Here is a 15,629-nt window from a genome sequence, read left to right on the forward strand (position 1 = left end):
GTTTGTGTCGTGAAGTGAGGATGACATTGTTTGCGTGGAGATCATGGTTGTGGTTGATGTGCTCGGGTGGTTGATTGAGAAGGAGATTTCACGAAACTTTGCTATGGTTGACAGTGAATTTTGCCTCACATGGTCAAAGGAGATGAACTAATGTTGGTTTCGCAGTGGTCGACAACATGGAGGCTGGTGGCGGTGCAGGGAGACCACCATGGCTAGGGTTTCTATGGTGGTGAAGTTGAAGACTACCATTTGATCCACACACTTATGCAAAATCCACGTATAACGTCTGTACATGCCACATCACGAAATTTATCCGCGTCACCTTCATAGCTAAGCAAAAACTTAACCCCGTTAACTTGATTTAACAACAAGGGTTAAATTCTTTTAATTTTCCAATCTTAAGGACTTATTGGCAAAAAATAAAAGATGGGGATGTAACTGGAACAAAAACAGGAAAATAAACACCTTTGAAATGGGTTTAACCTATTTTTATTCTTATAAACATTCTTCAAATAAATAAGAAATATATAATATTAATATATAACGAACGTAGAAATTACAAATATTATATCATTAACCACCAAGCGGGGATAGCTCAGTTGGGAGAGCGTCAGACTGAAGATCTGAAGGTCACGTGTTCGATCCACGTTCACCGCATTTCTTTTGCCTGTTTTTCTTTTCCTCTTAAAAAATACAAAAAGATTTACATTGACCATACGAAAACATTAGATTCTTATCTATTTTTAGTTTTTCTTTTAACTTTTAATTCTATATGGATTAATTTATGAAAATAGAATAAAATGAAGTTTTAGAATTTGAAATAATGATCAGTAATGTGATACTTATTATACCATCCTTTCTTTTATTTTATTACTTTATTTTCCACTTTTCATAAACTTCTATTGATAACAAATTAAATATTACAAAATTTAAAATAGTTGAGATAAATGTTACAAACTAGTTTTTCATAAACAAATTTTAGTATATGAAGAAATTTATTTTATTTTACTTTTTTCTTATAAGTGCTTATGAATTCTTTTGTTCAAACAAGTCATTAATTGTTTTAAAGGATGGTGTTGGTCCATTAAACATAATATCGAGTTAAAATCATATAGATAAAAAAAACACATTCCATTGTCATATCTACACTAAACAATTTCCATCATTTACATATTATTTTCAATAGAATTAAACTAAAATTCAAAAAAGCAAATTTATGGAATACATAAAAGGCTTAATTAAGTTGTAAATTCTTCGTAAATTACAGTGTTTTTAATTGAGCATCTGAGAAATTAATAATTTTTTTTTCAGTACTTAAATTTTTTAATTGAGTTTACATCATTTAATTTTTTCAACTGAGTTATGTGAATGTTATTTTCATCTTCTTACTTATATAATATGTTTATTAAAAAAATTAATTAATATAAAATTATATTGAATTAATGTAAAATTAAAGAATTTTCGTTTTATATTAAGTATGTTTTATATTAACTTTAAAATATCACATTTATTGTATAATACGTGAAGACAAGTAAATAATATTACATGACCAAATAATGATTCAATTAAAAAATATAAAATTTTTAAATACTTAATAAAAAAAAGTCTAATACCAACTTAATTAAAAATATTCAAATTTGTGAAGAACTTCAAAATTAATTAAACGTAAATAAAATGAAAACAAAAAACATAATGTGAAAATTACTTACAAGTAAAATATGAAAATGTAAATATAATAGAAATAAAATAACACAAAAAAAAAATTCTAATTTTCTTTCATTATCAAATTGTTTGTTTATCTTCTTCTTTCAATTTTGTTTCTTTTGTTCTTCTTTAGTGAATAATTATTCTTGAGGATCAATTCATGAATCAAGATTAAATAACTCGAATTATGATGTTCAACTATCATTTAATGCTTATGACATTAATTTTTTTTTTTTTTGTTTTAGAAATCAAATTAAAAATCAATTAAATAATCTGATACATATTAGATTGAATAATTTTCATTTGATTTGTATTAATAATTTGATTGATTAATTGAATCTATTAATTGTTGAAATTTGAATTTGAATGAAAAGAGAAATTGTTTGGTTGTTGGATTTGTGATTTGACTTTTTATCTTTTCTACTTTCTTTTTCTCAAATAGGTTGCATTGTTTAATTTTTTTATTTACGATTTTATTTTTTAAACTTCCAAATTTAATTTAAATGAGGAAAATATTAAATATTGAATACAATTAAATATGTGTCATCTTAATTATCGATTTAGGTTGTAATATATATTGAAAATTTCAGATAAAACTTATATTATTTGATTTGACTTCGAAAGTTAGAGATGACAATAATTCAACAAATGGAATAAGTAAGACCTCTTGGACAAAACCAAAATTATGAAGTAAAAAAAGCAAAGAACGAGATATCAATAACAATGATACTCATTTTGAAGATGGAATATTCAAGAAAAACACATTTGATAACTTTTGCATAGAATTTATCCAACCTGAGAGACATATCATGGACAGAACATAGACTAAAAAACACAAAAAAAAATAATATAGGAAATAAAGATTCATTTGAAACAGGGAATTTAATTTTCAAGAGAAACAAAAAAGAACATTCTATTTATAAGAAAACAATAATAACATTACTCAATGATGAATTAGTACATTAGCACTAAATAATTAGGTACAAAAAAGTGTTTATTTTTTTTTCTTTTTATTATTCCATTTTGTTGGGATGTATAAAAGCAAGTGGGTTGATGTGGAACATCATGTGAATTTAAAAAAAGTAGAAATGCTGGTAGAAATGTATTTTGTTTCTTCTTATCACTCCTAAAAACTTTTATAACTTTGTCATATTTATTTTTTACTTCATTAAAGGAAAAACACAAAAGATAGAAAAAAAAAATCATTTCAATAATCCAAATATAATGAGACTATTTTCATCAAAATGTAATGAAATATCAAAATCTAAAAAATATTGTTGAATTAGGACTCTATATGCCTTAATGACTTTTAGAATAAACAAACTTACATTTCTTTTCTCATTGAAAGAAAATATATTATGTTTCTTTAGTTGACATGATTCTAGGACTTGAAGTTTGTTATAGATTAGGAAATATCATCTTTAATTTGGATAGGTGTGGATGATCCCACTAGTGTAAAAAAGATGATTTAGCTTGGCCTAATATGTTTCAATTTCAAGAAAAACAAAACATTTATAAAAAACAATGATATTTTTTAAAGATTTTTCCCCTGAGTGTCAAAGTAAATGCTTCGGTTTTAGGTTAAACCAAAACCTATATCCTAACGACATGAGTATAAGCTTTGGTTATTTAAATGAACTGAAGCCTATACTCATGCAACCATGGTGTAGACTTTGGTTTTACATATAACTGAAACATATACTCATCTTCATAAGATTAATTTATGAATTTTTATAACCCGTGAAAGGTCATGTTCATTAGTGTTGTTGCATTCTTCTCCTTCGTCACTACAAACTCGTTTTTTGTCATCATTATCATTTATCTTTCTTCTCATTTCTCGTTTATTTCTTTCTTTCCTTCTTGTTTTCATCTTCCTTCTCCTAATGTTGTTTTTCTTCTTGTTTTGGTGTCCATGTTGCAGTTTGGTGGCCATTGGGGTGTTGTAGCATTGCATGTTCGTCTTGGTCTTGGACTTGGTCTGTTGCGTTTGAAGCGTGATGACATTGTTATTGTCTTTGTTGTTGGTTCATGTTTGAGTAGTTAGTCTTGGTCACTCTCACTCTTGCCCTCACTCTCATTTCCAAGTTCCTTCATGCCAAATATTTTTAATTATTTGAAACATTATTTTATATATGTTGTTTAATGTAATTATTGTATGTTTAATATGTTGATTTTTTTAAATTTTGGCTAATTAAATGCTTATATATTTATTCGAGATTGTTATAGCATTAGTTAGCCTTAAATTTCCATTTGAGATTTAATATGATTTTTTTTATTGTCTCCAAAGATGACACAATACTAATAATTTATATGTCTTGAATTTTCAATTGTCAGGTTGTACAATTTAAGATTAATCACTTTTTAATAGTTCATGAGTGCATTATTAACGTCTCTCTTTACAGAATATAAGTCGTCTCCACATAGGCACCAATTATTCTTACAGAGTCTGTTGAGATTGTTGATAAGGGAAGCACCGGGTTATCTAACCTTAATCTCACAGTCACTTTGGTTTTTGATGATGATAACACATTATTAATAACACATGTATTATTTTGTGTTACATGTTCTATTCCTCATTATGGATGATATCTTATTGAACATGTTTGTGTTGATCTTGATATATGAATGCACTTACCGAGCTTATATCTGATACATCATTTATGATTTCATTACATATGTTTTTGAAGAGAAAACCACATGCACTTTTATGAACTTATATTGTATGGTATAACTGCAAGTTTTAAGTCAACTTCATTATGAAGTAAGTCGATTAAAACTCGTGACTATGCACAAACTTTCAAAAGCAGTGTTGTGAGTGATTTTGCATTGAAAAGATTTTCAAATATAGCTGATGTGCCTAAGTTGACTACATGCGCAGTGGATCCGACTTAGTTAGTTCTTTGATTTGAAATTCTGTTATGCTTGTGTACAGTAACAGTTATATTTTAAAAATTAGTTAAAGCATTGATGATAGTCAACTATATTAAATGCAAAATCCATTTGGTTGCTGTTGGCTGCTACTATTTGACTTAACTGTTATAACTGTCTAATGACAATCGACTTTATTAATAGCCTAGTCGACTATAGGAGCGTCTGATTTATAGAAAACTATAAATAGAAAACTATAAATAGACGTAACTCAGTTGATCACTGGGACTTTGGTTATTCTTACACTTTCATTTTGATTTACAGATTGTGATCTCTGAAAATTTGCTCCAAGAACTCATCAAGAAGACGGTGGTGATCTATCTTTGAGGAGGTTCTTTGAAGGAGATTTTTACTGAGCTTACTGTTTGATCAGATTCTAACTGGTGTATTCTTGTTGATCAAGACTGCCTTCAATCTACTAGAGATTGGTTTTTCCTGTTGGGATTACAGGAGGTTGACTCGTGGAGTCTGTACACTTTGAGGATTGTTCAAAGTGGGTTAAAGATTGTAGAAGAGGGGATATCTTGTTGCAGATCTTTATTGTGTTTACTGCCTATATTTTGGTTAGAGGGTTAGAGAGGTGTTTTATATTTTTGACGTGGAGGTCTCTATAAAAGCCTTGTTGTAAAAACCTTGACCATTATAGTGCATTTGCTTCCGGATTTTGGAAGGACACTGGATGTAGGCATTGAGGCTGAACTAGTATAAAAATTTGAGTTTGATCTCTCTATCCTCACTCTTTTACATTCAGTCGACTTACCTGTTAACATTGAAACTCAACATTCACAACATTTTAGAACAATATAAAATTCATGAGATAAGAATGAAAATAATGTAACATAGCAAATACAATCATGCAATTTCAATTTAGGTCACCATACCTTCGCCTTAGCTTTCTTTTCCTGCTCAAGTCTTCTTTGTACACTATCTTCCTCCCCTTCTCGCCACAATTATAACTCCTTTAAAAACTCACCCTAACACATGAAATAAAAGTGTATTTAGGTTTGTTCATTATAGTAGTTGGAAAATAAGCAAACACTAATTGGAAAATAAATTATGCACTAGAGAAAGTGATGCACAAGCATATTAAATTGGCTTAGAATTGTTGCACCAAACTAAAAGTTTAAGTCACACCAATGCATTCAGAACATCATTTCTAAATTGGCTTAGATTAGAATTTGAAAATAAGTGCAATATCCAATTTTAAAAGCTCAAGTAAATGTTGTGGCAACTTTCAATAAGCTGCATAATTGAATAATAAGCACTTAACAAACTGGAATAATAAGCACTTAACAAGCTTGTATTGATTTAACAAGAAAGTAAACTGGGTTATACTCCTTTTGGTGAGATTACTGCCATTATAGCAGAACTTTGTTCTACAACCTATAAAGAGGAAGTTTTCATGATTTGAGGTTAGTTTGTAGCACTCTTTCAGAATTTATAAATTGTTTACAAGGTCAGCTTACTGCTTAAATGAGTTAGGTATTAATTTTTAGTCCTTGTAGTATAACTATAGTTTTGTCCAATCTAAAAGCTAGGGTATGGTTAAGCTGCAGGTATTATAAAATATTGTTGAAGTTTCATATTTCTTAACCGTGCACAAAGAAGCTCCCATTTACTTGAGAACAAAGTTGGGCTTTAGCCCTATAAAGTAATTGTTGTAAATCTCAACTAGTTAAAGTAATTGTTGACAATCACAATTTTATGGTTCCAACAACTTTTCTTTATGAAATATGAGTTGTAGAAGCTGCCAGCACATGCTAAATATGATTAATTCAAATTATCACTGGTTTAGTTGCTCTTTAACACCAATTTTAACCATTTTCACCTAACCAAATTCAAGCATAAGAATCAAATTGGACTGTAATCATGTAATCTGACTCTAGGACAACAATTGAGATGTGAACAAGACTCTAGGAGTGATATAAAAGATGTCCAGAGGTGTTGTTGATTTCTCTTTTATCCTAGGTTGTGTTGTCTATGTTTCATCCTTAACAAGACTCTTTTACTTCCAAGTCAATTTCAGTAGTTTGTTTACTTTTTATTAGTCTTCTAAAGTTGCCTACATAACAGTTATACTATAACCACTAACATAACAATTAAGTTCTTTTTCAATCTCAAAGAAAATGCTTATCATGAAAATAGTTTAAAAAATCTGAGAAAAAAACTATGTGATAGAAGGAAATCTAATCCAGCTTATATTTGCAGATCCCAATTGTTTCTCTAGCTAAAGCAGTTGAATTGGCTTTTAAGTACTATAAAGAAGGGTTTAGGACTTTAAAGCTGAAGGTGGGAAAAATTTTGGTCGTGATAGACTGTCCAAAATTTATCATACATTTTCAACACTTGATGCAACACTTGATGCCATATTGTAAATTTATCACGAGTGCATCAACTCCTTCAATGTGCATAGATTGTTGATCACGAGTGTCATGGTAGCTACCAAATTCATGGATGACATGTCAGTCTCTCTTTCTCTCATTTATCTCACCACTCAAAACTTTCTTCACTTCAACAAAATCTACTTTCCTACATGATCACATGAATGGAGAATTACCCTTTGATGAGATCGGAAAAATCTTTCATTTTTTAAGTTGGGAGATGTTCTTGGTGGAAACTAAAAAAGAAAAAACTAGATTTTCATATTCTGGGTTTTATCAGTTTTCTAAATTTTGAATGTTTGTGTATCTGTAATAACTGCTGATGAAATCTTTGGTTGTTTATAAGCTAGGAAAGTTATTAGAAGGGAATGTTTTTCGTATTTTTTCTGAGTTAGATGCAATACTTAAGGATCAATTTTTCATTCAAAACTTTGAAAAGAGGTTTTTGAAAAAGAAAACAACTGGTAAATATTGCATGATCATGGTGGAGGTGCCTAATTTTTTTAAAATGTTAGAAAAATTGTCTCAATTTTCTTGATAGACTTCCAAAAACTGTTTTTCTGAATTCTGAAACTTAGAGACATAATTTTAAGTTAACAAATGATGAATGATCTTGGTCTTACTTCTTTATTCTAATTTCTTAGTTTTTTCCTGTAAATTACAGTTATCTGCAGAAAAATGAAAGTTCTTGAAAGCCCAGATTGTGAATTGTATTTTACCCAAAAAAGATTATATCTTTTTCCTTTTGGGTGCGTTTTTTAATCTTGTATGATCCCCTCTGACGGAAAGTTTTGTGTTTATGATAATAATATTTCCTTAAAGAATATAACGTTGCTTGTGAAAAATACTATGGCCAGTTGGCTTTCCATTGATAAGAGACAATCACCCATGTGATCCCATTAGTTTACTGCACATATCCAGCAAATATCTCTTATTTAATTATATACATATACAGGTAAATAAATATTGTGTTAATGAAAATGAATCTTCATAATTTTTAATAAATTTTAACTTTAATTCAATTTAAACAGAATTTATATGAAGACTGAGAAAGATATTTTATGCCATTGATGATTTTCAGGTACTGCAACAATGCATACTATAAGAAAGTTGGGGGAATCAGCAAAAGAGACATGAATGTTCTTAGGTTTTCACATGAATGTGAGCCCAAGAAGCTTTGAAGCCTACTGTGTTCATCTTCAAAGAGAAATGGTGCTGATACAACCTCTGAGTTTTGTAGGAAAATCATTAAAAACTTATTTGTGCTTCAATGAAGATGAATCTTCTCATCAAAACTCACTAACTTAACTTCTTTCTTGATCTCTTCTCATTTTTTTTTTATTCTCTAAAATTGCAACTCCACACCTTTAAATCAATATTGTGTTTGGTATCAACATTGCTCTTAAATTCTTCTTTTTCTTCTTCGAATTCTATCTCCTCAATTCTCGAGGTACGTTTCTAATCCAAATCTTCAATTTAGTTTGATTTTAATCTTATAATCACTTCTATTTTATATTCATGTCAATATTATATTATTCATGTCAAATTACTTTTCAAATCTTCAATTAAGCCACCATCAGCTTCCTTTACTACCAGCTTAGCCCCAAAACTCATTTTCAAACCTCATCCTCAGCACATACCATTACAAGTCCTAACTCGTCCTTCTTCCACAGTGAAGCCACTTGCAGAGAGGGGCCCTGTGACCACAACTAATTTTACCCATGTTACTGGCCCATTCTCCCCTTATCTTTCTCCTCCATCAGGTACTCCATTATCAAAAATCACCACCACCATTACTATTAACCTCAATGAGCCCCTCTCACCCTAGACTACTGCTGCTTGCATACCATAGCTCATATATATTTTAAAGAAGTCAAAAAATATTCATAGCTAGATAAAGACAGCCAAATGCCAAAAGAAAGAACTGACCTTAACGGCAGCGAAGCCCTTCTCACGAAGCTCTAATACCCTCTCACGCGAAGCCCTTATCACGTAGTAAAAGCCACTTCGTCACACGCCTTCCTCGCCAGCTAGAAGCTTTTCCCACGTCGCGACACCACCCTCTAACACCACCTCCTCATGCCGCCAAACCACCGTCGTATTGAGGAGCTCCACAATGTCAAAAACAGTGGCTGGAGAAAGAAAGGCGGGGTAGAGTGCAGAGAATTTGGGAGTGAAAGTTGGGGTTTTTTTATGCTGAGGAGAGAATTGGGGAAAATGGAAGTCTAACATCCCAAATTCTGATTTCATTAAGTGCATGAATATATCGACGGGCAACGAAGCCTTCGATAAAATCTTTGCCTATTACCGAAGGGCATAAGCCCTCTAACGTGATAAAATCGCTACCCATTACCGACGGGCTAAAGCCTTCAGTATATTCCCTTTACTGAAGGCCCATAAGCCTTCGGTAATAATCCTTCGGTAATTAGCTTCTTTCTTACGTAGTCTACTTTGTAATTCCGCTGCACTTAGAATTTTCATTCCTTGTGATTCAAGAAATTTTGTAAAGGTTTATACTTTGTGAAAAAGATTTCAAAAAGACTTTGATTTTGAAAACTCACCAATTCAACCCCCCTCTTGGTGTTAAAACGAAGCCAACCTGATTTCCAACAAAGCCAAATATATCTTACGAAGACTTTGACAAACATTCAAAGCGCTCCAAGCCTTCTTTGTCCTTTTTAAGACTACTTGTCCTTTGTTAGTTGGACAAAGGATTGTGCCTGTAGAAGAAATTTGACCTTCAAGTCAGCCTGCTACGTCAAAAGGTAATTAATGTTATAATAATGAACTTAATTAATGTACTTCATAAAATGTGTTATTTATACTTACTATTTATTGAGCTTTACCTGGATGTAAAGCTGCCAAAATTGGTTAAAACCCGCAAGCCAACCCAACCCACCACGGGTTTGAACCTAGTTTGAATTAAAAAAAATTACATATTTTGACACGAGCCAAAGATGAACCCAATCCACTAAGAACCCAACTCACCTAGGTTTAACCTGTGGTGAGCCGGGTTGGCTCACTAACCCACCCATAAATTCTAAATATTAAATTATATTAAAAAAACAAAAAACCCTAAATGTTCTCTTATGTAAATGTATTTGGATTGTATTATATTTTTGTGATTTTGGATTGTATTTGGAGTTTAACATCATTTTGAATTGTATTTTGATTAAGCTTTATTTAGATTTCAATTAGGAAAAAATTGTATTTTTTTTAGATTGAAGAAAAAATATTTGTAATTAAGTGTGTCAACCCGTTTAACTTACCAACTCGTGGTGGGTTGGGTCAAGTTCAAAATTTTTGAATGAGAGTTGTTCCCTACACCACCACAGATTTCTTCCTGCACCACCCATTCCACAATTGCCCTTCAATGAAAATTGAACTACCGTGGTTAAAACGTTAAAAGAAAATAAATAGAAATGGAAGATCCATTGAAACTTCAATGGACATCAACATCCGTTGACGGATATCAACATCCGTTGAAGGCCAAACAAATATGGGATATTCGTTAGGCCTTCAACGGATATCCATATCCGTCAACGGATATCCATGTCCGTTGAAGGTTGAACTAATTTTCACATCCATTTTGGCCTTAACGGTTCTCACTGTTGTAGCAAGTTCAACTTCCATCTGCTCAGCTTGGAGCTCTTTAGAGTACAGTTTCTCTCTTAATAAGCTCGTCAACAAACATTTTGCTTTAAGTTCAATTCTTAAATTATCCTATACAAGTATAAACATGATCGACATGAATTTTCAATGAATAGATTATGTAAAACATATTTAAAATAAATCAACATGTAGACAGTAAAACTGAGGTTTCAAAATTTAATTCCATTAAGTAAAACTTTCTTTGAAATTTGCCTCAAATAATTGATCATTTATTGTAGCTAGCTTACTAGCCTATGTACACTCTGATTGAAATTTGGAAGTCAATGGATTTGACTTATCTTTCAACAAAGAAGACATTGTCTGCAAACTCCTTACTAAACCCTCAGTGCCACTTTTGAGCCCCTGAATTTTAGTTTCAGATTCAATAATAAATTGCCTATCTAAACCATTTCCAATCACTTCTTGATCCAACTGGACATTTTGGTGAAGATGGTTTCCTTTACCTTTAACGAATTCCAGTATTTTTAAACAAAAGTATGTGCTTTCATTTAACATTATTAGGCCTTGATTCTGAAGGTAGTAGATACGGGAACGGAAAAAAGGGGGTGGGGGTGGTGGGTGACAGAAATGGGAAAAAGAAGAAGAAGATAGAGGGGAGTGGGTGTGATGTGCGCTGGAATGAGAGTATAAAATTAGGGTTTTTAACTAAAAGTATAAAAATTTAATGGTAAAAGTAAAAACATTTAACCTAAAAATATTTTTGGAAAAAGAAATAAATTGGGGAGGTGCAGGAAAAAGGATGTGGTGGTGGAGGGAGTAACTTTCTTTTTGAATTCGTTAATAAGTGAGTCGGGTTGGGTTGAATCATTAAGTAGTCAATCCATGGTAGATCGGGTCAAGTGACCCGTTTTGATAGCTCTACGAGTGTTGCTCCCTCCACCACCTCACATGCTTCCTCTACCTCCCCAATTTTTTTAATTCCAATTTTATTATTGGATTAAATTTTTTTTACTTTTACCATTTAGAAAATTTTAATCTATTTGAAACCCTACTCCTTATTTACTCACTAGGCACCAGCACCCTCCCAATCTCATAGATCTCACTTTCCCATTTCTGTTTCACGTTCCTCTCCCACGCAGCTGCCTTCTCATTTCCGTTTCTTATTTTTCTTTTTTCTTCATTTGTTTCTTTCCCCATTTTCCTTTTGGTTTTATTACTCATAAAAATGGCACCAATACACTAGCCCTAGTCCACAAATGTTGATTCCTTGTGAGTGAAATTCATCAATCATTCCAAAAGCATCTTATTTTAAAAAATTATTATTCATCACGGAAATGATTTGCATGTCCAAAACACAAAACTTTGTTTGTAGCATAATTAAGAGAAACAAATATGAATTCATGAACTTTAAAGGTCAGAAAGGATTAATGGAACCATAGTCGAAATGATAATAGTAGTTAGTGTGGTACAATTGGAGCTGTTGTCAACTAGAAAATGGGACAAATGATTTCTGCAGTTCAAGAAATAAGTACAAGTGAGACATTAATGGGAAGAGAGCGATTAGTTAAAATGAAGAAGATTGGTTTGAATGTGCAAACAGTAGTAATGGAAGAAAGTGAAATCTGTGAGAGATGGGTGGGATGTAGCTGCCAAACAAAAATAATAATAACTAAAATGAAAAAAATGAAAAGAAATCATTGAAGGCATGAACGAAAATCATTATTCGTTGACGAATATGGGCATTTGAAAGCACAATGCATCCTCATTTTCGTTTGAGGCCTGCAACTATTGTGATATCCTTTGATCTTCAATTTTGGAAGAAAGTTATTTTAAGCTTACAACTTCAGGGCCAATTCCATGAAATAAGAGCTTTCTGCATGCTCTGCAGCTGGTTCTATAAGCAACCATAGCCAAAGGCAAACACGAATGAAAGAAACAAGATAGGCATTCCCCACGGCTTCTTCAAATGAAGTCTCTACTTCATGAAAGAAACTGAAGCCTCTATTTCAATATGTGAATTTACAGTGAACACACAAGCTTTAACCGAAAGAAGAATAATTGACAGAAAGGAGCACAGAGTCACAATTCCAAAGTAAGGATCGCGTGAGAAAGCAGGAGCATCACAAACTGAATAAACACCTGCAAAATCATCAGAAAAAAATCCCAACATGAGATCTGCAATACTCAGCATGCACAAATTATATAACCTCATCATATAGGCACTAAAAAAATATAGAGAAACTTTATCCAAAAGGGAGAAAAAAAACGTAATCGGCGGAATTTCTGACAAACATAAACTCTATGATTTAAAGCAGAGCAACTGAACATAATATAATAGTTCAAGTTAATAAAACTAATAAAATTTTAATTAGAATAATATAAACTATATGATTATTTAGAGAAGTAGGAGTTCTGATGGATGCAAAAAATCACTTCATGTTGCATAGCTCTGACACTATTAATGTTGACGGTTTAAACAATTTGCTCCACTCAAATAATAAACGAAAAAAAAAATAATACAGAAGCACCAACAAATCATATGAACAAAAGAAGCACCAACAACCTGGGTTAGAGACCAAACAAAACGAATAAAGAAATAATAGAGAAGAAACGAAAACAAAAATGAGGGAATGGGGAACAAAGGAATAAGAGAGAAGAGGGAGGGGGAGAGAGTTAGAGTGTGGGGGTGTGTGGCTGAGTGAGTGAATAAGAGAGAGAAAGGTAACAAACTAGGGTTTTAAGAAAAAGTGAAAAAAAAAGGTATATGGTAAAAGTAAAAAGATATTTCTCAAATAAAAGAAAATTGAGGAGGTGAAGAGAGAAGGTGGGGAGGTGTAGGGAATAACACCCTAGCTCTACCTGAATAAACTTGGGCCACGTGGTCTAATTACCTATTAATAAAATAATCATAATTAATTGTGAATTTTTTTGGTTTAACTTATAGATTAATGTGACTAATAATGTAATTAGTATGATCTTCTCTTGACTGAGAAAGTGTGAGTCGAGTACATATCTATTTAGTAGACTGAGCTGTATTAGATTAAAATCAAGTTGTACACTGCTATGACCGAAAGATACTTAAACGTATACGATATAATATATTTTGTCATAAATATTTTAATTTTTTTATAACAAAAAATAATATCTCAATTTGTTTTTTAGAAAATACTTTAAGAATAAGTTTGGCTATAGACTTTAAAATTAACTAAAATATTAAATTTGAATTTTTATTAATTCAAACGCTTTATCTATACCAATTATAAATGTTGACATTTGTTTTTCTATTTTTATTCTTTAAATATAATTTTTATAAAATTAAAATAATTATTTTATCAACTCTACTATTTCAAGTAACGATATTTTAAATCTAATCGTTTTATTCGATTTAACTATTTTTTAAATATAAAAGTAGTTTCGAAATAAATAGAAATTATTTTAAAAAATATAAAATTTATTTATATTTAATTTTATAATAATAATAACAATAATAATTTGATTATTTTTTACCAGAATTAAAAAAAATAAACACACACAGCACATGTATTTTCACTAATTTTAATATGCAATTCTAATATATTAAATTTTATTTTGTTTGGTTAAATAAGGTATTTCAACTACTAACAAATAATAACATATATTAGTCCAAATAATTTAATAAATATAAAACATCAACTGGTAATGTTTTTCGGTTGATATTAATCAAAATTATTTTTCAACAAAAAAAAATTATCAGAATTTTTTCTTTATTGATAATAAGTGAAGTTATTTTAGAATGATGTTAGCCATAATTTGATTAACATTAATAAAGTATGATGTTAGCTATAATTTGATTAGCATTAATCAAGTATGATCTAAACTTAAATCAATATAAAATTAAACTAAAAAATAATAATCCTATTAACAATTAATGAAAATTCTAACAAGATACAAATCCCTATAAGTTGATAAATTTAGCCTTGTCAAGTAATAAAATAACCTTTATTGAAAATGAACCAAAAAAAAACATCATTAAAAGTTATAATTGTCAGAAGTGGGATTTGAACCCACGCCCTCTTTCGAAGACCAGAACTTGAGTCTGGCGCCTTAGACCACTCGGCCATCCTGACTTTGACGTTAAAGTCAAGTGTATTATAATATTAATATATGTTTTGATAAAAAGTACAATAGTAATTAAAAAAGAAAAGGTTTTTCATGCTGGTGACAGACAGAAGAAAAGTGTGAAATTGTCCTTTTTGTGGTGCCTCTTCTCACAGCATTCACCGCTCCGATAATCGTTGTGAGTTTTTAATTTTGATCATGGTCTGTTACACCATCAAATTCTTCAATTGAAAACCCTAAATCACTAAGGCTAATATAGGACGTTGTTTCTCTATAAATTTCAACATATCTCACTGAGCACAATTAAGTTAAAAAACTTAATCTACAATTTATCTATACTTTTGTAAACTTAAAAAAGTTAAACTACTTTTGCTAAAAACTATTTATACTCATTAATAGATCAGTTTAAAATTACTAAACTATTTTTATTTTGAGTTCAGTTTTCCTCCTTTTTCTCAATCAGAGTTAGGTTTTCCTATTTTCTTTCTCCATTACAATTTTCTATTTTCCTATTTCTTATCTTCCTTGAAGGCCGCCGCACTATTGTCGAAGACTCGCCGCAGAAGGCTTTGCCGCACTTTGCCATCGCCACACTTTGCCGTCGCCGCACTTTGCCGTCGCCGCACTTTGCCGTCGCCGCACTCTGCCGTCGCCGAACGGTTGAAGGCTCTTCCACCATAGTACACTTCTCGCTGGAAAGAGAAGCAAATCCGCAACCCAAAGGTACGTTTTTCCCTTTCCCTTTCAAAAGAGATTGAAAAACCTTGGCATAGGAGCAGTGGAAGAACGAAGGAGAAGAGGGGGAGCAAAACAACGCCGTTGAGCGGGAGCTGGAGGAGGACGCACCTGAGCTCCCGAAGGAGTCGATGGAGTTGCCGGCGGGGGGAGAGGGCGAGGGCGGGAGGC

General features: G+C 31.3%; 2 non-coding genes across 2 annotated transcripts; one reads left to right on the forward strand and one right to left on the reverse strand.

Annotated features, from left to right (window-relative positions):
• Positions 1-584: 584 nt before the first annotated feature.
• On the forward strand, positions 585-657 carry TRNAF-GAA. The gene has a single exon. It is a non-coding gene; the product is annotated as a tRNA-Phe (tRNA).
• Positions 658-14,647: 13,990 nt separating this feature from the next.
• Positions 14,648-14,731, reverse strand: TRNAL-CAA. Its single transcript has one exon. It is a non-coding gene; the product is annotated as a tRNA-Leu (tRNA).
• Between the last annotated feature and the right edge of the window lie 898 nt (positions 14,732-15,629).

Source organism: Vigna radiata, chromosome 7, assembly GCF_000741045.1.
Source record: "Vigna radiata var. radiata cultivar VC1973A chromosome 7, Vradiata_ver6, whole genome shotgun sequence".
Lineage (NCBI taxonomy): Eukaryota > Viridiplantae > Streptophyta > Magnoliopsida > Fabales > Fabaceae > Vigna > Vigna radiata.